Below are 22,459 nucleotides of genomic sequence, written 5' to 3'. Positions count from 1 at the left end.
GAGAGCCGCCCGACTGCGAGTTCCTCCTTGCCTGTTTATGTAGGCCACGGTGGTAGCGTTGTCCAACTGGACCTGCACCGGGCGACCCTGGAGAAACCGCTGTGCCTGCTGGAGAGCATTGAAGACCGCACGGAGTTCCAAGATATCTATTGGAAGCTCCGCTTCTGTCGGCGTCCACCTGCCCTGGAACAAGTGTGGACCCGAAACTGCTCCCCAGCCCCGAAGACTGGCGTCCGTTGTCAACAGGACCCAATTTGGAACCCAGAACGGACGTCCTTTGTTGAGGTGGGTCGTCTGTAACCACCACGTAAGGGACAGGCGAACCTCCTGGGTGAGCACAATCGTCTGGGACTTCAGAGACTGAGTCAGCCCGTTCCACTTGGACAGGATCAGGTGCTGCAGAGGTCTGGAGTGAAACTGGGCGTATTCCACCATGTCGAACACCGACACCATGGAGCCCAGTAACCTCATCGCCAAGTGTAAGGACACCCGGCGGCTGTGCAGACAACTGCGCACCCTTGACTGTAAAGCAGAGATCTTGTCCTCCGTCACGAAGATCCTTTGCTGTCCCGAGTCCAATAAGGCTCCAAGATGCAGAATCCTCCGAGACGGGATTAGAGTGGACTTCTGCCAGTTGATTAGCCAGCCGTGCCGTTGCAGCAGTGCAATGGTCAGGTCCAAGTGGCGTAACAGGAGCTCTGGAGATCCTGCCACCAATAACAGGTCGTCCAAATACGGCAACATGCGGACTCCCTGCAGCCGCAGAGAAGCCGCCATGACCGCCATCACCTTGGTGAAAACACGTGGTGCTGTTGCCAGGCCAAAAGGTAACGCCCGAAACTGGAAGTGGTCGCTGCTGATTGCGAACCTGAGGAACTGTTGATGGCGCCAAAGAATAGGGACATGCAGGTAAGCGTCCTGTATGTCCAATGACACCAAGTAGTCCCCAGGTTCCAGCGCCAGAATGATGGACCGTAGGGTCTCCATCCGAAACTTCGGGACCCGCAAAGACTTGTTGAGTGCTTTGAGGTTGAGAATCGGACGATATGACCCATTGGGTTTCTGTACCAAAAATAGATTTGAATAGAAACCCTGGCCCCTCTGGGAGAATGGAACCGCCACTATAACTCCAGCCTGGAGCATAGTGTGCAATACCTTCCGCAGCTCCGTAGCCTTGTTCCGGTCTGATGGGAGACCCGTGGTGAAGAAGCGAGCCGGGGGTCTGTGCCGGAAGGAGAGGGCGTATCCGTGAGAAACCACCTCCAGAACCCAAGTGTCTGTCGTAGTGGTCGACCAACACTGGGCGAACTGTAGCAGGCGGCCTCCCACCCTGGGATCCCCCAAAGGGAGGCCCGGACCGTCAGGCCGCAGGCTTGTCATCTGGCTTGGGGGCCGGACGTCTGGTACTCCATGCCTGCTTCCGGGGCTTGACCGATTTCTTAGGGCCAGCCTGTCGAGGAAACGACTGTGGTTTGGGCCTGCCCTGGGCCCTAGATGACCGAAAGGACGATGGTCCCGAACCAGAAGGAGCAGCGGCCGACGGGAGACAGGCAGATTTGGCTGCCGCCAGCGTGGCCACAATCTTATCCAGATCCGGACCGAAGAGAACTTCTCCGGTAAACGGTAACGCTTCCAGACCTTTCTTGGAATCTGCGTCCGCCTTCCAGGATCGCAGCCACAAGGTGCGACGAGCAGCTACCGCTGCTGAAGAAATTCTAGACACCAGAGTACTAATGTCTAGAGCCGCCTCGTTGATGTAGGTGGCCGAATCACGGAGATTGCCAATCAACTCCGCCTGATCGGCCGGACAGTCGGATTCAAAAGAAGCCTCTAATGAATCCGCCCAGCGCTCCATCGCTCTGGCAACCCAGCAAATGGCCATAGCCGGCCGTGCTGCCCCCCCTGCAAGGGAATAAGCGGACTTCAGGCAGATTTCTACCTTGCGGTCCGTAGCATCCTTAAGGGAGGACATGGATGGCATCGGCAATGTGGCACTACGGACAAGACGGGTCACGTGAGAATCCACCTGTGGAGGGGATTCCCACTTCGCAAAATAATTATCCGCGAACGGATAAGCCACCGCCAGGCGTCTCTGCGGCTGGTATCTTTTGCCAGGTTGTTTCCACGCCTCCTCTAAATGGTCCACCAACTGACCCGAAAGAGGAAAGACTGTGGCATCGCCCTTCACATCTTTGAAAAAGGCATACTTAGATTTAGCCGCTGGGGGAACTTCGTCCTCAATCACCAAGGCTGTGCGGACCGCCCGAATAAGTCCAGGAATATATACTTTGGACTTAGCATCAGCGTCCTTAGTATGGAGAGGTTCCTGATCGTAAGGATCTAGAATCTCCCCATCATCAGACGTCCCTTCGTCATCCTCATAAGGAGCGGACAGAGACGCCACCGGCCTTTTATGAGACCGCATCACAGACTCCCCTTGCAACACATCCGACAAGTGCTGTACAGAACTCGTCAGGGAGTTAACCCACGCTGGCTCCTGAGAACCCGGGAGCGGGGAAATAGGGAGACTGTGGGGTACCACCAATTGTCGTGGGAACCCCTGCATGGGTGACGACACCACAGACTGCTGGGACAAACCCATCGGAGTAAACGCGGGCTGCGGAGCTAACTGGCCCACTAAAGCTGTTAACGCCTGAGCGAAACAAGCCCAGGGCGGCTCCTGTACCGGTGCTGTAACCGTAATAGGCCGCGCCATGGACAAACACTGCCGGCAAAGGCCCTCCGCGCTACCCTCCCCCTCCGCTAACGGTACTTTGCCGCTCTGCTGCGGTCCGCTGTCCCAGGGGGTAGTGGAAGCGCAGGTTGGTCGCCTGGCTCCACGCTGCAGCCAGTCCCCAGGGAGCCCCCTGCCTGGGGACTTAGGACCATGTGATCAGCGGGGACCCACCGCGGGACCCCGCTGCTTACCTCTGTCCCCCTTGAATCCGGCCATGGTCCGGAGCATCTGGGGTCACCGCTAGCTGTGACCCCAGACGCCCACCAGCATCCCCGGATCAGTACCGGCGTTCTGGTACCGGCGGGGTGTAGGGAAGACAGCATGGACGTCAGGACTGACTGTCCATGCTGTACATCCAGTTGTGCAGCCACAGCTGCATGAAGAATAAGCTTCAGGGGCTCTTCTAGCCCCCACTCCAACAGGTGCACCCGACTCCGGCCGGGCACCAAACTAAACTGAGGTGCCTTGGCCTGGGGGCGGGGTATAGGAGGGGGACCTAGTGCATCCTGGGAGGCTGAAAGCTTAACTCTTTGGTGCCCTGCGACTGACGTCACACCTATACCCCAAGGTATCCTGTGGATACCCTATGGACCCTGAAGTAGAAAATATCATTTTTGTAACACAGGGGCAGATGTATCAAGCATTGGAGAGAGATAAAGTAAAAATATAAACTACCAACCAATCAGCTCCTGTCAATTGTTAAACACAGCCTGTAACATAACAGTTAGGAGCTGATTGGTTAGTACTATATCTCTCTCCACTTTATCTCTCTTCAAGATTTGATACATTTCCCTCATTGTGTTCAAATATACAAGTTTTTGTTGAATGAATGTACAGTATAGTATGTTCAAATTTATTTTTTAAATCCTATTTTTTTTCATGCTGAAGGAATTAACCTGGGTGTAGTGTTATTAAGAAGTAGAAGAAATGACAGAGGATATAATGAGGCTCTGGGTAATGCTCCCCAAGTTAATAGTAGTATATTCAGAAATAGTGGCAAGGAGAAGCTGGAGTTATGCCATTTTACACCAACAAGAATTAAAGTACATAGCCAAATTGGAAAGTCTGTGCATGGTGCTGAAGCTTGCCAGCATAATTTAGGGTGCCTCTAACATAGATCAGCAGGTGCTGGCGAGCAACTTCTAGCCTGTGTGGCCAATGCATTTAAGAGGCCAGATTTTTTTTACCAGCGTACAGCAATGGCAAAATTAAAGTGGCAAAAAAAATGCAGGCATGGTTTATCTGATTGTCCCCTCCATTGTGCCCTTGCATAACTTTTTGATTGCCCTCTCCATTGCCATCTCGCGATGGTTATACTATTGAATTGTTGTGATGCGATGGCTAGTTGACATCGCATCGCATGATTTTATGTCGGAAGCCCGGCAACCATTCGATGGCAGGCTTCCGATGTCCATCCCTAGACAGAGCTACCCAGCTGCTCCGATTATGTTACAGCACAGAGTTGCCAGGGAGCATCCTCTCTGCCTACCTCCTGCAGCCAGAAATGTACATGCAAAGCGTGGCTGCAGCTGGCCCTGGATCACTAAAATTGTACCGGCCCCCCAGCCCAGGCTGACCCTAGAGATCGGGCTACATACCAACTGGGGCTCTGAATAAACATACATACAAATAACTAACAAGCATTTCTCTGTGAAATATCTATTTTATATATTTTTTTATCTTATATATGGTGTAAGGTGCACATCAAACTTCAACATTTACTGTACTTGTGGGTCTCTTCATTTTATTGTGCAGTGTCTCAGTTTCATCCACTCAAACTTCATTTGTATGAGAGCAACAATGCGAGATAAGTGTCTCTATTACTGCATCCCACTGATAATGTGAGTTGTTCTCTGGTGAATCTTGTCTCCAGGTGCCTCTCACCTCCTGTGCTGCTCTGTCTGTCCTCTCTCAGAGACTGGGTAGCCTCCATTATCCTATACATCTAACCACACCATAAGAATAGTAACCATTTTATATGGAAACATCACCTTTATTTATTTCTTTATTTAATTTGAACATTTTGTTTATTTGAAGATTTAAAATTGTAGTGACTTATTTATTTATTAATGTACAGGGGACTCCTATTTAGAAGTAACACTACTGGCAGATAGAGCACTGCACATACAGTACTGCACACACATATGCACAAACAAGTATTCCTATTTATTAGTTTATGTCGTGGCCTAAAAAAGTCTACAAGCAAGTATGAAGTCCATTCATTCTAGATTTACAGCTGAATTAATTAACACAGATATGTGAGCATCATTCTTCAACCCAAAAACATTATAGCTGTGGATGTTCTTTATGTGTGAGCACATAAGAGGTATTAGTTTCATGCAGAGGCGTCATTTCATATCAAGTAGAATAAAGACAGACTGCATCCTCCCTTATCCAGCATAGTAAATTTCTACACTACGTAAATATGCAGCATTGAAATGTATATGCAGGTCAAGTCTCCCATATCCAAATATTCCGAAATATGGAATAATTTTGGCATGACTGAAATAATGAAACCTTTGATTTTTGATGGTTCAATGTACACAAACTTTGTCTAAGGCACAAATTATTAAAAATATTGTATAAAATTACCTGCAGGCTGTGTGTATAAGGTGTATATAACACATAAATGCATTCTGTGTGTATATTGGGGTCCCATTCCCAAGATATTTCATTATGATATGCAAATATTCCAAAATACGGAATATTCCGTTATCCAAAATACCCCTGGTCCCAAGCATTTTGGATATGGGAGACTCAACCTGTAACAACCTGCAGACAATTCTGCTGCATTTTATTATCATGAGTGTTAGTGACTTTTAAAAGAACCAATATATTGAATATGAATACATGAGGACATATCTGTCTGTTAGGACAATTAGAAAGGTGGAATGGTGAGAGTGCTGGGCACTTTTATGAAAACCTTCCTATAGGTGCTTACACACTAGGTGATGTGCTCACGATGTGATATCGTGTCCGATTTCCCTTGAACTCTCCCCAGCAGCTCCCCGGTACTCCAGGACATGATATGGTGCTAAAAAGTGTCCAATCTGACTTAAGATCTATCGTGCACAAAAAATATCTATTGCACAACATCGTGTATGAGATTGGCAAAATTTTACCTGCAGCAAGCAAGATCTGAAGATGCGATGTACGACCAGCAGGTACGCGCATCAGCATTGTGATTGTGAGTTGACATCACGATTTGGACATATTTTACACAATTTGTCATTCCTATGCGTCAAAATCGGTCATGTAGGCACCTTATAAGTAATTGTGTAGAGATGGTGGTGTTCATAATTACACAATCCCATTGTGGTTATTATATGCCAGTTACCTGTAAAATAGTTTTATATATTTTACTTAAATCAGGTCCACAGCTCTGTAGTAATGTTGATACACTTGTATTTACTTTTGTCAATTTAATTTTAATAGTAAACTATAGTAAAACACAGTAAATTTGTTTACACAATTTAACAAAAAGTTGCTACAAGAACATTAAGGTAGGTACACACCTAGCAGATAAATCTGCATATCGAGTGAACTGCGGATATATCTGTAGATGATGGTCGTTCATATACACTAAACGACCATGCTCTTCCAGGCACCCTGTGACCGGGTCTGTCCCCCTCCCTGCGGCTGCCACTACATGTGTACGGGAGGTCGGCCGATCGACCGTACACACTTGCCGATGGATAAATATATCTGGAGATACAGTCAGGTGCATAAATATTGAGACATTGACAGAATTTTCATATTTTGGTCTCTATTCACCACCACAATGGCTTTGAAATGAGACAAACAAGATGTGCTTTAACTGCAGACTTAATTTGAGGGTAATTACATCCAAATCAGGTGAACGGTGTAGGAATTACAACGGTTTCTATATGTGCCTCCCACTTTTTAAGGGGCCAAAAGTAATGGGACAAACTAAACAATCCTAAATCTAACTTTCACTTTTTAATACTTTGTTGCAAATCCTTTGCAGGCAATTACAGCCTGAAGTCTGGAATGCATAGACATCACCAGATGCTGGGTTTCATCCCTGGTGATGCTCTGCCAGGCCTCTACTGCAAATTTCTTCAGTTCCTGTTTGTTCTTGGGGCATTTTCCCTTCAGTTTTGTCTTCACTTCAAGTGAAATGCATGCTCAATCGGATTCAGGTCAGGGGATTGACTTGGCCATTGCATAACATTCCACTTTTTAGCCTTAAAAAACTCTTTGGTTGCTTTTGCAGTATGCTTCGGGTCATTGTCCATCTGCACTGTGAAGCGCCGTCCAATGAGTTCTGAAGCATTTGACTGAATATGAGCATATAATATTGCCCGAAACACTTCAGAATTCATTCTGCTGCTTTTGTCAGCAGTCACACATCATCAATAAATACAAGGGAACCAGTTCCATTGACAACCATACATGCCCACGCCATGACACCACCACCACCATGCTTCACTGATGAGGTGGTATGTTTTGGATCATGAGCAGTTCCTTTCCTTCTCCATACTCTTCTCTTCCCATCACTCTGGTACAAGTTGATCTTTGTCTCATCTGTCCATAGGATGTTGTTCCAGAACTGTAATGGCTTTTTTAGATGTTGTTTGGCAAACTCTAATCTGGTCTTCCTGTTTTTGTGGCTCACCAATGGTTTACATCTTGTGGTGAACCCTCTATATTCACTCTTGTGAAGTCTTCTCTTGATTGTTGACTTTGACACATATACACCTACCTCCTGGAGAGTGTTCTTGATTTGGCCAACTGTTGTGAAGGGGTTTTTCTTCACCAGGGAAATAATTCTTCTGTCATCCACCACAGTTGTTTTCCATGGTCTTCTGGGTCTTTTGGTGTTGCTGAGCTCTCCGATGCGTTCTTTCTTTTTAAGACTGTTCCAAACAGTTGATTTGGCCACACCTAATGTTTTTGCAATCTCTCTGATGGGTTTCTTTTGATTTTTCAGCCTAATGATGGCTTGCTTCACTGATAGTGACAGCTCTTTGGATCTCATATTGAGAGTCGACAGCAACTGATTCCAAATGCAAATGTCACACCTAGAATCAACTCCAGACCTTTTACCTGCTTAATTGATAATGAAATAACAAGGGAATAGCCCACACCTGTCCATGAAATAGCTTTTGAGTTGATAGTCCCATTACTTTTGGCCCCTTAAAAAGTGGGAGGCACATATAGAAACCGTTGTAATTCCTACACCGTTCACCTGATTTGGATGTAATTACCCTCAAATTAAATCTGAAAGTCTGCAGTTAAAGCACATCTTGTTTGTTTCATTTCAAAGCCATTGTGGTAGTGAATAGAGGCCAAAATATGAAAATTCTGTCAATGTCCCAATATTTATGCACCTGACTGTATATCTGTCCATCGGCTGTGCAGCAGAGCCAACGCGATATGTCTGTGAACGACGTCACTCACAGACATATCGCTGGTTCACACTGGCCGACAGGCACCAGATATATAGGCCGATCAATTGATCCACCAATATATCTGTCTGTGTGTACCCAGCTTTAGTCGTAAGATTTGAGATGTTTGCCTTTAGGTACAGTATGTCGGGCTATTGTATGGCTAAGGCTGTGAGAGAGATGGTTAAATGCATTCCTAAAGATGGACTGTTGTGAAGAATATCAGTTTTAAAGAGGAACCTTTATAGTTTTAGCTACTCTCATATGTTGCATTCTGTACATGCCCCCAGGATACCCAGCAAACCACACGCGCAACATGATCCACGTACATAAAAATACTATGTTACTTTAATAGGTACAAATGTGTTTTTGTTTTTTGCTAGCTTCCTTTTTATAGCCTTTTCCAGACACAAAAATGACAACGCTGTAAAGGTCTGCCGCAGATGGCGAAAACATCTCACAGTGTAAATGATTTTGGGAACAATTAGTCACTAGTGGATTAAAACTTCACGTAGCTAAAAGTGCATCATCTTTTAATATACAGTGTGGACTCTTAGACTTTAAATTTTATGAGAGTAAACATCTAGTCTCCAGCCAGAGATGATTCATTTTCTCAACAGGTTCATGCTCAAAGTATTTTACAATAAAGCACAAGAGAACATTAACAACTCAACCCAACTTCATTTGATGTCTAGTCAAGCTCATAACTGCATCACTGAGTGTAAATGGGCAGGGCGTGGACTCCATGTCCTAACATATACTTTATAGTACACTGACTCAGTTATCAATGATAATTCTTTTATAATGACTTAGGGGTAGAAATTATTTCTTAGCAGATTATTTAACCTTTGAGTATTCTATACCCTGTAAATGTGCATTCCAAATTTTAATTCAAGCTATTTTTTCACAAATGTACAGTATATAAAGATAGATTGCTTTACCAATAAACCTGGTCAATGACTAAGTTATGTGTGCTGTACATGTTCTTCTTTTGTACCCGTAATGCCTTTCTTCCATTCTTTTTATGTTTATGTGTCAAATTGTAAATGCACTTAATGAATACTGTCCTACTTTATCTGTATATATTGGAACACTTTCAATAAAAAATTATTTTTGGAGGAATAAATAAAACTGGGATTCATTCACCCTGAAGAGGGAATTAAACCCAGAGTGCCTTTGTGTGGTATAGAGTAAAACAACCCAGGATCACAGAGCAGTTTGATGGCTCGCCTCAGAAAGCAAGTCACGTTGTTAGAGACTCAAACCCAATCCTGAGTCTTCTTTCTCTGTTCTCCATAGTTTATGTGCTGTACGGTGTGGAGGTAACAGAAGACGGAGAGAGTATTGTACGTAAATAGTTCTCTATCAAGAGGTGTCACAGGAAATCCCTGTTATTTCTGCCATGCACATAGAGCCTGATTCAGAGTTACATGTAATTCCGTCTGAGGACATATTGTGCAAATTTTAGTAACTTGCTCATTCAATGGGGTCTGTATATGCAATTTAGCGCAATTATGGGCTCAGCACTTGTGGCTGAATGGGTGTTACTGAGTGACAAGTGGGTGTTCACATGTAGGGTAAGAGTATTGTGTGTAGGCAGAATTTGGGGCTATTGAGAGGTGATCGTATGCAGAGATCCAACCACATTCACACAGACTTCTTGCACCAAACAAAGGCCCCATGCAAATGTGCACTCCTAGCCATGGTGGCTACTTTCACAAGCAGATGGATGAGGGCGGAGAAGTCGCATAGATATGGCCAGCTCTGACTACAGGTGAAAATCTATATTTATATCCAAGCTAGCAGAGTGCTGGAATTGTGGTTGCTTTGCATGCAACTATGAATCAAGCCGATAGTGCACAAGGTCTCAGGGGTCCAGGTGACAGGTCCTTTTTAATATATATCTACAATATCACTTATCCAGAAAGTTCCAAAAATACAAAAAGGTAAAATGAGTAAATATCTGTCATTGGTCTGTGATTTGCTGTATACATAGACATGATCGCCATCTGCTCCCTATAACACTCATTGACAGCTCTGAAAAGCTTGGCTATTTGGAGCTTGCCTTCATTGCCTAATGCCATCTTCAGATGGCGTTAGGGGGTTCTTTCTTTCTTTACATCAAACCCCACATACTCACACATTACATATTCACATATGAGGTTCCATAAGCTTTAAGGTATAAGATTCAAGTATGCACATTTATTATAATTGCTAGGAAATAAAGATTATTTCGTAACTAAGGTTTTATATGTGATAAGTAAGCCATGTTTGGTATTGTACTGATGCGTACTCTCTCAACAGTATTCCGGTAATATCGATGGAGAGATTGCAACATGCATTCTCAACTTATGGACCGCAGAGACTTCAAGTAACAAATGTACATTATATGAACAACTGTTAGGATTTGCATGAGGCGGGAAACCAGAGAACACCAGTTGTTAGAGGCTGGACTGTGTCTATTTGAACCAACCTCTTAAATGCCTTGTAACATATGCCCTCTCCTTTAGGACCAATGGTATTAGCAACAAACTTCTCTATTGTGTTGTTTATTCCTGGGGGGTATAAATATGTGTGCTCTGACCCTGGGTTCCTAGTCTTCATGCTGAATGCTGATTGACGAGGGGTTTCTTGCTGATGCCTACATCTGGTCCAGAGCGCTCCGTATGTATAACTGTACTTGGGTCTGTATAATTCCTTTGCACTAAATTGTACTTATAACTAGTGTGTAACTGACTGTACTTTTACTTGAATAATACTTTGTGCTTTGGAACCACAGGTTCTAGGTCTGGAGTCTTTATTTACTGTATAACTGCGTATGCAAAATAGCATCATCCTTAGAGGTTTATAGGAAGGATATCAGAAGGTATAGGCAGGGGTGTATAGAGGTTCAAAGGCAGAATCCTTAGTCGGGGGTTCATAGTGAAGTCACTTACCCACTCACATGGCACATACGGTTATCAATATCTCACCACAGGGTGGAGTGGCCACATGCAGGGTTTACCTGTAACCGCTCGGTGTTGAGAGATCGCTACCCATTTTCATGTGAGCCAGGGATGCTGACTAGAATCCAGGGACAAGAGAGGAAAAAGTTTGTTTTCCTTTGTTGATAGAACCTAACATTTAAAGGGGTGCCGCAGTATTGAACACGCGGCTGAGTCGCAGTTTTGCGCACAGTAAAGATGCACCTTTGTGTATGCAGCTAAAGGTTGTTATACGGTTGTGTGGTAGTCGCATTATTGTGTATGTGACTGGTTGCACAATAACGTATGCGTACTTCCGGTTGTGCTGCCACGTGTTTAAACAAAGCCATTGAGGTTTACATTCTTTTCAATTGTTGCCAATAATTGGGTTAACGTGTAGTTTTCTGCACAGGAAAATAGTGTGTGATTGTGAGTATTTGTTTAGGGTGTAACACGGGACCTAAAGGTTAAGGGTATTGTATGACCCTTAAGTACTAGGCGCAGGATTTGGCCTAGTAGCTCGGTAAGTAACTTACCATTCTATACACATCAGCAGGTGTACATGTTGTCTTTGTTGTAGGGACTGCCTCTCAGTGTGATTGCAGTGTTCAATAATTAGGTTGGGTTATTTGAGCATTGTAGCTGAGCCACACTAGGAAACTTGTGATTGTGAGCTGAAAGATAATAGGTGAGTGGGGGCATCTAGAAATTTCTTCCATAGGTGAGCGGGGGCATCTAGAGATTTCTTCCATAGGTGAGCGGGGGCATCTAGAAATTTCTTCTGTAGGTGAGCGGGGGCATCTAGAAATTTCTTCTGTTGGTAAGTGAGAGTATCTAGACTGTCTTTCACCAATTTAAATCTTTATTGAAAAACTTAGGGTTCTCCCAGGATGAGGGCCAAGCAAACGGTAGAGATGTTAAATGATTTGCTGCTGTTGGAAGCGCCACTTGGGTCGGCGCGGCATATTATGCATATTAGGTATGGTGCCAATGCAACCAGGTGATTTATGGTTTAATATGAGGAAGAGTGTTAAACCATTTCCTAGAATTGGTAGTTTTGATAAAGATGTATTGAATAATGTCCACATCAGTCTGATGCGCTCTCGAGGTAAAAAGGTAAAATATTATGAATGTTTAAAGTTGTGTCAGCATGAAGGGGATGCGTGGCTTAAAAATCCGCAAGCGACGCAAATTAGCATTGTGAGCGCATTGCCAGAGAATGCATCCGCGACGCTAAATTGCAATATGAGTGAGTCGCAAAATGGCGCGCACGTGCAGCAAGGTAGCGTTGTGGAAGGTATTGTCAGCAGTTCACACACACCACCTCCACCTTATGTGGATGGAAGTGCAAGTACAGTTATCAAAAATACCCCAAAAAATGTAAAAAGTAATTTGTACCCTCTCTTAAGCAACTATAAAGAAAATGTTCATGATGTGGATGATGAGCCTATTGTAATGTCTGCCATTTCCCATGCTGTACAGATGATAGATGCTGCATCACGACAATCACGAGTGGTGCCGCCGTCTCCATCAGTAATAGCAAGGGAAGTGCTAGCCCCCCCTGCACCCATAGAGGAAGTTGTTAATATCATACGTAGCAGCAGCAGACTAAACCCCCAGCCAGGTAACAAGGTCAAAGGTAGCAGCGTTGCCGGTCTGCATCCCATTCGGACAATAACTGTTCCGAATGGAAATGCAGATGCGAATGGTGTAGTGCCCATGATGGAAGTGGTAATGCATTGTCCTTGGACAAGAGCAGAACTAAGTTCCATCATAAATGATTTCCCCGATAACAAAAAGGAACTAGCCAATTGTCAGAGATTTTTGAGGAATTTGGGTAGTTCTCATGAGCCAACTAATAAAGATTAGCATGTGGTGTTAAGGGCCTGTCTACCACGCAATACCAACATGACAAAATTCATCACGGATTGTGTATTGGATGGTGATGTTCCCTTAACGGACCAAGTAAACCAAGATAATATTGCCCGGGTTCAGACCTCACAGCATGGCTGGAGGGGAGTCACAATAGATGCCCTCACAGAATCTGCCATAGAACATGATAAAAACATCTCAAAGAAGAGAGAGACCCAGAGCGAAAAACTAATGGCTGTCAGTATCCAAGCTCTGGAAGGAATGACTGTAACATCACAGCCTGTAGACACACCTGCACCTATACACACACTTGCACCTAAACAGTTACACGTCCTCACCAATCCCACACCACAGCAAATACATCCTCACCCCACATATCATACACAACCACAGGTCCCATGCTACCCACAAATTTCATACCTCCCACCATACCCTTATCCTCCATATTCCTACCCATACCCACCATCTTTCCCTCAAACTCCCACAACAATCCTTTCATCCACCCCATTCAAAAAGATGTTTTAACTGTCACCAAGTGGGACACATAAGTAAGTACTGCAAAGTGAAGAACACCACACATGAACACGGGTTTCCCATGGGTTCATAGCCAACCCCAGTATCTTCTCCCAGGCCTTATATAACTGTTTACAATCTTTTCAACCTGCCAATGGATCTGTTCTAATGTAAAATATGGACGATTTATAGTTGTATTTAGGTCATGTTTAAATGATATTTAACTGTTGTGCTTTATCTCTCACACACAGTACACAAGGTTGCTAAGGATAAACGGCAGCCATGCCAGGCTAAGGTCAAATACTCTGAATACTATCCAACCCAGGGGCCCAGGCATTATTTAGAGCAGTAGCTATTAATAACAAGATTTAACTGCAGGAACCTGTATGCAGATACTATATCCCTAGAATTATTAAAAGTGATAGGGGGACTCATTTTACAGGTGACATTTCCCAGAACATGTGTAAGGTGATGGGTAATAAAACCAAGATCATTCCAGACTGTCATTTCTTTTATCTGTCCCCCCTTTGAGATACTGATTAACAGGCAGCCTCATGTGAAAACATGATAATGAGGTTACTGTGCAGTGTCTCATGAAGATGAGTAAGAACAACTGAAATTGAAAATGTTATTTTCCAACATGTCAGATGCAAACTGTCATGATGTCGAACCTGGGGAATTTGTTATGATCCGAATTTTTTTTAGCTCAGGTTGTTTGACTGATCGGTGGAAAAGTCCGTATCTGACGTTGTTGACAAAGTACCACATCCTCAAAGGGTGGTCAGGGAACATTCGTGGGTCCATTCCACTCACTACAGGGAAGTTAACCAACCGGTGGAGATACAAAACGGAGATGAGGCCGATAACGTGGACCTGTCGATTTCGAGCTTGTGCCGGGTGGATTAAAAAGGTGACAGTGAGAAACTTGAGCTCAAAGAAAACTGTAGATCAGTGTCGCAGCAAGGGATTGTTCTGCTGTGTTCATTTTTGTATTCTTCTTCTAGAGTTTCCGTCATCTTGGTTTGTTTGGGGATACCCAGTTCCTGTGATGGAGGACCGATAGAGGAGATGGGAGCTGATGGCAGTGCTGATGGAGTGGAGTCAGGAGGAGGAGGAGTGCTATGCCAAATCAGGGGAGTGTCTGACCAATCTTAGTACCATAATTGTTATGTTATTTGGGAAGACTACTTCCAGAAATTATGACCCTTACACATGGTGAAATGCTTGGTATTTATAAAAACACACCATCACCATATCTTCACATGCAGTATGAACACAGAGGCAAACGAAATATGATACCTGGTGATGTGCATAAAGCCACTCAGTTACTTAGTGAGACAACTGGCTTTCAAGTTTTAGTCACATTGGATCCCACCAGGATCGCTCGGGGTACATTAAATTTTAGATATATTCAGGAACTTGCTAAATTAATAGATAATATCACTGAGATGTACGATGACACATTCAGGTATACATGGAGAGAATTGCAAACATACAAGAAAGAACTGGTGCAACACAGGCTAGTGTTAAATTATTTAACTGCTGTTACTGGAGGGTATTGCGTAATGTTGGCCACCGAATTTTTAGTAAAATGTTGCACCTATGTCACCAATGATACCAGCGACCACAAGGAGGTGATAGACCGAAAGATGGATGAAATTCTGCAGCTAAAATGGGAATTTTGTAAGAACCATAATGCTTCAGTGGCTGAAGTAGGGGAGAAGATAGAAGGATGGGTTTCATGGCTGAACCCAGTGAAATGGTTCTCAGGTCTAGGGGAATGGGTCCAGGAAGTGATCACCAGCATAGGCAAATTCTTAATCCTTATACTGATTGTCATCATAATAATTGGCATATGTGTCCGGTGTGTTCCTAATGTGTTGAAGTGTGGAAAATTTAAAAATAAGGTAAATCGGAAGAGCGAAATTATGATGGTGGTTAGTAGTACCCATATGAATACTGAGGTAAATGTAGAACTGTATTACAACTCTGAACTAGAAATACCATCATATAATGTATTATATTTAGATGTGCATACAAAGTATTATCAAAATGTTATTTTAAAAACACCTCAAATAATGTCCCTAATTCCGAATCAAAACTTCCTTTGTAGTACTGGTGCATCCACACATCTTTCATATGATCTCCCAAGGTCCTCGGTGTGCGTATAATGGTAGTTTTATGTCCCCTCCTAGAGACACATTATTGATGGATTAAGAACCACCTTGTGCCATCCCCTAATAACATTAATATATATAAATGTATGCCTAAATTAATTTTAAATCAGGATGTGATAGCATGTTGTTCGCTATCAAAGGGTGGACTATCGAAGCTGGATTAGTGGTTGAGATGGAATCAGCGTAGAAATTGGCGTGCATGACGCCATCTTGCGAATGGAAGCTAGACTCCATTTTAGAAACAAGAATCTTCAAGACGCCATTTTGCGACCAGCGCCATTTTAAGTTACAACTCACGAGCTAAGTACAGATAGCAATGTTTTTGATAATCTACCAAAAACAACTAGGCGCTGCAGCCCCTGAGAAACTAGGTGCATGCAGCCCCTGAGAAAAGTAAATAGAATAGACAATGCACCAGGATATTGTGAGTGTTTTACATACAAATTGGGAATCCCTGTATGTAGGCAAGTATAGTTGTGGCAATTGTAATATAACCCAGGCATTGATCTACACAATTGAACTTGTCTGAATCCTAAACAGGTTTTAGTCCCACACCCAGACAGAATGGCCCCCGGCTTCACAGCTGGGGGTAACTCATTTGCATTACAGTTTGAAACTGTAAATAAGGAATGAGATGTGTGTGTATATGTATATATATATATATGCGTATAGATATATGTGTACACATATATACATGTGTATGGAATCTCATGCATGAACACCGCACATTACGCACAGTTAAGCTGCTAACATGATGCTCAGTAGCGAATGCACAATATCCTGCATGCGAACGCTGTTTATTAGCTGCATGTGTGCACATCTGCCCCAAATCAGATAAACCTAACTAGCGTCTTTACATCAATCCCCACATACTCACACATTACATATTCACATACAAGGTTCCATAAGCTTTAAGGTATAAGATTCAAGTATGCACATTTATTATAATTGCTAGGAAATAAAGATTATTTCGTAACTAAGGTTTTATATGTGATAAGTAAGCCATGTGTGGTATTGTACTGATGCGTACTCTCTCAACAGTATTCCGGTAATATCGATGGAGAGATCGCAACATGCATTCTCAACTTATGGACCGCAGAGACTTCAAGCAACAAAATGTACATTATATGAACTGTTAGAATTTGCATGAGGCGGGAAACCAGAGACCACCAGTTGTTAGAGGCTGGACTGTGTCTATTTGAACCAACCTGTTAAATGCCTTGTAACATATGCCCTCTCCTTTAGGACCAATGGTATTAGCAACAAACTTCTCTATTGTGTTGTTTTTTCCTGGGGGGTATAAATATGTGTGCTCTGACCCTGGGTTCCTAGTCTTCGTGCTGAATGCTGATTGACGAGGGGTTTCTTGCTGATGCCTACATCTGGTCCAGAGTGCTCCGTATGTATAACTGTACTTGGGTTTGTATAATTCCTTTGCACTAAATTGTACTTAGAACTAGCGTGTAACTGACTGTACTTTTACTTGAATAATACTTTGTGCTTTGGAACCACAGGTTCTAGGTCTGGAGTCTTTATTTACTGTATAACTACGTACGCAAAATAGCGTCATCCTTAGAGGTTTATAGGAAGGATATCAGAAGGTATAGGCAGGGGTGTATAGAGGTTCAAAGGCAGAATCCTTAGTATATAACAGCAAACTGCACAAAATGATTGTCATTGTGTTTATAGTATTGCTCCGAAGACACATTTACTCCAAGATTTCAATTAAAAACTATATGGACAATTGAAATAATTGGGCTTTTTACCTGTAGCTTGTACAAAGCATCAAACTTTTTTGTTTATCTTGCCAGCATTTGTTAAGGAATATAATATTGTGCATTCAGTCCTACAGTATTTATTCTGTAATTGCAGTAATTAAATTAAACAGTTTAGTGTTTTCTGTTAAATATCATGTAGCCATATTAATATATGGCTAAAAACAGTATAGGGCTAGGCACATTTTAGGGTATGTGGGAATGCTGTCTGGCACCTCAATGTATATGTACCTATAGAATATATGGGTTAATAAATAAATGAAGGTTGACAATATGATCTGTATATAGGGATGTATAGGGTAATGTAATATGTATGCATTGTATATATTTATTGACTGTGAGGGGGTGGGTAAAAGCCATAACAGAGGCTGATCATTTAAGGTAAATATGTGCTGTGGGCAAAATTACATGGGGCCTTTGGTACTTTAGAAGGTACTAAAATCAGCAGGAGCCTTTGTATAGTAGGACGCACGGTGGTAGATTAGTATGTAAGGGCTGCATAAGCACTAGTTGGCAATCTGCTGGTCCCCCCTCCAGAGCGCACATCGTTACTCACCTTAGGAGTACCCGGAGTAGTGGATGTGGTGCGAGCGTGGGGCTGCTACTAGGAAGTAGCGGAGCATGCTGAGTACTGCCCATAAGCTGGGGGGAGCCGCTCAGTAGTGCTGCCGGAAAGGAGGAGGACGTTCCCAAGGTTACCCGGTGGTTGTGAGGAAGCAAAGCCGGCCGTAGTGTACGCCCAGCTGAAGCAGCGCCTCCGTCACAGGAGTTGCGAGGTGCTGATTGGAAATAGAACTACCATCTGCTCAAGATCTTTGAATCTGGGAGGGCGGCAGCAGTAGCGCTGAGCCTGGCGTGTGAGTAAACGGAGGGCCCAGGACACCCACACTTTTACAAGATAATTAGTTAGTGAGCAGTACTGACTGGCAAATTGAAAAGTATAGAAGGAGACTGATCCTTTAACTGCACATCCCTAATCTCCTTTACAGACTACGGGCAGCTGTCATATTGAGAATAAGCCTGCCCCTAGGAGATTGAGCAGCAGCCTATAGGAGCTGGAGAGATAGGAGGCGGGGACAATTCAGAGTGTTTGGGAAATACGATCACAGACAGTTTTAAAAAAAAGCAGCGCTGAGGCACAGCTGTGTCAGGGAAACAACCTGAGCGGTGATGACACTAGCTGCAGTAATTGAGTGACTGGGAACAACTTATACCTGTCACCCCGAAAGTTCTTCGCAACTCCAGCATAGAGATTAATTGAGAATTTAAACAAAGTATATCCCAAAAGAATAGTTTCTTCATCCCAATGCCTTCATAGTGACTTATGTATACTGGGGTGATAACATGCTAGCTTTCTAGAAAGGATATATAATAATATCTTTATATACTAGGGAGTGCTAAAGCCTCCTATTAAAGGAAGAATAAGCTTAAGAGAAGGCATCTAGTTACCAGCATCTTACAAAGTGACTGCATGGAGTGACCTAGAGAGACCAGGAAGAAGGTTGCAGTATAAATGAGTGTCGAGTAAAGCTCACAGCATAACCACAGCTAATTGAGGAGATTTGGTGTACTAGTGGAAACTTTAATAAGGGTATACTATTCAGTATTTGGCAGCAGATACATACTTTACCGTAAACCCTCTGGAATTTATAGTAAGTTTAAGTACTTACACAGCACATAGCCTTGGGCTCTGGCTTCTGCATAACTCCACAGGAAATTACCTGTTGATGTGCAGAGGTTGCAACTTAGTTTCTCTGCAGCAACTGAGCTTTGAAAATTCACAAACAAAATACATTTATAGTAACTAGGAGTTCAACAGTGACTGTAAATATATATTGTGCAGAAACTCCACCACCAAGTTGAAAAGAAGATAATTTAGTAACTTATAGAGACAATATTGGCACCTTAGGAACTGAAACTATATTACAATACCTGAAGTGTCATTCAATGTAAATGTATACCTTTAACCACTTGCCTGGTATCAGATACGACCATACCAGACTGGGCTTTACCAGCTATGGTCGTATCTGATACGACCAGTCAAAATGCCTACTGTGCGGCTGCGGGAAGCTGATCTTCCCGCAGCCGCCTGTGTGAGAGGGACATGCTGGTCCCTCTGAATCCCTCGATACCCCCCCTGTGTGCCCCGATCACTGTGGCCAGCAGTGATCGGGCAGCGGGTGTGACCCCCCCTCCCTGCGCGGCTGCCCTGCTGTGTACCCGGCCTAGGCAGCCGGCGGGATCCCTACCTCCTTGTCCCCGGCGTGGCTTTCACTTATAGAAGCAGCAACGGCGGCTTGTTAGCCACTGCTGCTGCTCTGTTTCTGGGGAGCCGATGGCTCTCCCACCCCTTCCTTCACCGGCGATAGCTGCCGGTGACATAAGTACTACTGAAGCAGCAGCAGTGGCTCCTGTCTGCCTCGGCTGCTGCTCTGCTCTCGGGTAGCCAGCGGCTCCCCTACCCCTTTCATCACCGGCGCTGGCTGCCGGTGACATCAGTGGTACAGAAGCAGCGGCTGCGGCTCTGTCCCCGGGGAGCCGGAAGCTAGCCCACCTCGCCCTTCTGTAAAAAAATCTTCAAGAGCAGCAGCCGCATCGTCGGCGGCTACTACTCTGTCCCCGACCCATATCCGGCAGCACCCCACTTACTCCTCCCCCGGCCAGTTACCTAGCTCCCTGTCCCCGGCCCCTCCTCCTGGCTGGAACTCCGCCCCTGGCCCGATCACTGCTGGACACAGTGATCGGGCTTTGTAAATAAATAATTTAAAAAAAATCACTATATATATATATATATGTATATGCGTGTATATATATATATATATATATATATATATATATATGTGTGTGTGTACGTATATATATATATATATATATATATATATATACACACATATACATCTATATATATATATATATATATATATATATACACACAAATGTGTAATATATACATTTGTATACATGTATATATACATATACTATATGTCTGCAAAAATCTATTGATTACTGGGTAAATCCATACCAGGCAGTGCTGCAAGTTTATCTAGCATATATATATATATATATATATATATATATATATATATATATATATATATATATATATATATTTTTTTTTTTTTTTTTTTTTTTTTTTTGTCATAGGTTGTAGCTGTATAGATCCAGTTCTTAGCTCTGTGGTATTTCTTGTTTGTTTGTTTAATTAAATTTATTGCTACCCATCCAGTGGGTGGGGATTTGGGGTTGTTTTAGTGATTGCATACACATGCTAGGTCTCATTACTTAAGAGCCTTTTCATGGCTGTAGAAGCCTGGCTGTTGTGCTCAATATAGAAGTGCGAAATTAAAAGTGCAATTTAAACATAATTGTGCCTTTATACCGCCGTTAAACAGAAGGATTACATGCTAACTGCACCAGAAATCTGAACAACATTTGGACAACGTAACATCATGAAATGAGAGCGCAAAATATTACATATTCAATACAAACACCGGATTTCAGAATTGCCAGGACATTATTCACTGGATTCTGCTTGCTCATTGTAAGAACTTAACACTGTACTTGCTAAACTTTGTCCTAGACCTCAAAGCCCACTGTATTCTGCACCAATTTCCGTTTTCTTCTTATTAACTATGGCCCTCATTCAGAGCCGTACGGTCTGAGCAGAGCGCACGCTCTGAATGAGGGCCGGGCTCCATTTTCATGGAGCGTCCTCCTGGACGCTCGTATAGCTGTGGGTCACCACCCACAGGCTATACGAGCGTGCTTTGTGATGGCCGCGATGGTCGAGACCATCGCGACCATCGAAATTGCGAGCCGGAGCCTGCGGTTGAGGTTTTCAACCGCAAGCTCCGGAGTGATTTTGGCTCTATCAGAGCCAAAATCACTCCCACTGACATCACTAGTGATGTCAGTGGGCCGGCTTCTGACGGGAGGCGTTCCCGTGGGAACGCCCCCGTCAGGGAGGCACGCCCCCGGCACGCCCACCAAAGGGGGCGTGCTGTCAATCAACATTGACAGCACGCCCCCTTTGATCGGACACAACAAGCGAAGGACTTTCCTTCGCTCGTCGCGTCTGGCGCATGCGCACGACGGAGCTCCCTCCGTCGTGCGCAAGCCCAGTCCATAACATCGACCCACTTGCGAGCGGACAGCCGCTCACGAGTGGGTCTGAATCAGGCCCTATGTCTTGTTCCCTAAGTCCTATGCCCTGCCACATGTAATCTAACTTCTAACAGTCTACTTTCACATTCATTTTCTCCACCTATTAAATCTCCACTTTTACTCCCCTCAATAATAAACTTTTGTTATTGTGCAGACACCTTTTATCCACTGTATTCTCACGTGATTTTCTGCAAATCTCCTGCACTGTCACTCACACTCATACTTTATTCCTTCTTCCAGTCTTCTTCCCCCTAACCACCTCTACCTCACCTTGACCATGTTTTCTTCCACTTCCACCCTCACTCAGTGTCTACCTAATCCTCTGCTCTGCCCCTTTCCTCCACCTTTATCCTTTTCCCCTTGCCTCCTTCAACTTCTCCTTCCCTTATCTCCCCTCCTCTGTCTGCCTTCCTCCCTCTACTCTCCCACTAATACACTTGCATTCTCTTCTAGCCCACCATGGTCCTACTACCCCACTGCTAATCCCTCCTCCAATCCTCCTCTCCATGCCACCTCATCCCACCTCCATACACATCTCGTTAAGCCCCCTCCCTACTCACCACCTAAAGGTTCCCTTCCCAGCATTGGTGACCGCACAATCTCTCCACTCTATTCATCTCGGTCCCCAAAATCAATCTCACATACTCGTTACAGTAATCCTGAGAATCACATTCTCATCTCTCCCACAAACACTGTCACTTTACCCTGTGCCCTCTGGAATGCCAGATCAGTCTGTAATAAACTGGTTCCCACCCATGACCTTTTCATCTCCAACAACTTGCATCTCCTAGCCATTACTGAAACCTGGATTTCACCTTCTGACACCACTTCTGCTGCAGCTCTCTCC

The 22,459-nt window shown here is 44.0% G+C and overlaps 1 protein-coding gene across 3 annotated transcripts in view; it reads right to left on the bottom strand.

Annotated features, from left to right (window-relative positions):
* The window catches only part of LOC148541952 (uncharacterized), a 131,091-nt gene extending 112,678 nt beyond the window's left edge, over positions 1-18,413 (bottom strand). For all 3 annotated transcript variants that reach the window (XR_015878494.1, XR_015878495.1, XM_088473633.1), the window contains exon 1: positions 18,005-18,413. The gene's annotated coding sequence lies outside the window, so the exon portion shown is untranslated. The remainder of the gene's footprint in view (positions 1-18,004) is intronic.
* Positions 18,414-22,459: the final 4,046 nt, after the last annotated feature.

This window comes from Taudactylus pleione, unplaced genomic scaffold (assembly GCF_031769625.1).
Source record: "Taudactylus pleione unplaced genomic scaffold, aTauple2 ptg000016l, whole genome shotgun sequence".
NCBI lineage: Eukaryota > Metazoa > Chordata > Amphibia > Anura > Myobatrachidae > Taudactylus > Taudactylus pleione.
Note: the sequence above shows the minus strand (reverse complement) of the source record. Positions and strands in the feature narration are given on the sequence as shown.